Raw genomic sequence first — 1017 nt, forward strand, 5'->3', positions numbered from 1 at the left:
CCTTCCACCAATGCTTTGTACTGTACGACATAAATACTGAATTATTTAAACAAAAGCAACACGTTTCCACCTTAAAGCTACTGTCACACATGAAGCCTGCAGGTCTCCTGAACCTGTCAGTGCTGGAGTTAAGTATTCAAAAGTTTAGAATCACTATGTAATGTTTTTTTTTAAGGACCGTATAGTGATAATGATCACATGATCGATCAGTAAAACATTTCAAATGCTATAAATGCATGCTTTTGTTTGCTGTTCTGCAACTTGCAGCAATGACAGCTGTGCAGACAGCAAGTTTGTTGAAATATTCATGTGAAATATTTTTAAATCCCATCCCGCTTTTCAAGAAATGTAATCATACTTTCAATAAAGGCACAGGTCAGTAAGCAACACGACTATTTGAAATGTTCTAATAATAGAGATTTCCTGAGCACTAAATTTACATAATGATTTTTAAGGATTATGTAACACAGCATTTTCTGCAGGAAAGGGGACTTTTGAAAATGGATTAAAAGTTATTTCAAGTGTATAATGTATTTTATAAATTTCTGAACAGAGGCATTAATCTTAATAATCATAAATCCCCATAATCTTAGGGATTTCAAACTTGTTAAAAAAATTAAAATTGTTAGATTAAAACTTCAAGGTGCATATGTTTCAGTGCTCCGACTTTTTCTGACCAGCGTAAATCTGACTGCTTTACCATAACATACATCCCAGAAAACATTGAGATATTCCCTCTGATCTCTTATCCGTAAAGACAAATATTCCATGAAATCCAACAATTAAATGATTACACAACAATATAAAACTCAGAAAATAGCATAAATATTGTAAATTATTAGATTAAAACACTTTGTCTTTTTTCAGGTTGCTACTGAAACATATCCATAGATCCTTCAAAATGCATCTGGATGCTAGCTTAGAATCTCCCTGTTTTTATTTTTATTTTGCCACTTGCTTCCACTTTCCCCATCTTTTTGTCTAAAAATGCACTGCGAGCAATTTACAGTCTCATGT

General features: G+C 32.6%; 1 protein-coding gene across 1 annotated transcript in view; it reads left to right on the forward strand.

The window, feature by feature from the left end:
- The window catches only part of LOC107593816 (translation initiation factor IF-2-like), a 24341-nt gene that overhangs the window by 8039 nt on the left and 15285 nt on the right, over positions 1-1017 (forward strand). The window lies entirely within an intron of this gene.

Source organism: Sinocyclocheilus grahami, unplaced genomic scaffold (assembly GCF_001515645.1).
Source record: "Sinocyclocheilus grahami isolate Dianchi unplaced genomic scaffold, SAMN03320097.WGS_v1.1 scaffold176.1, whole genome shotgun sequence".
NCBI classification, from domain to species: domain Eukaryota; kingdom Metazoa; phylum Chordata; class Actinopteri; order Cypriniformes; family Cyprinidae; genus Sinocyclocheilus; species Sinocyclocheilus grahami.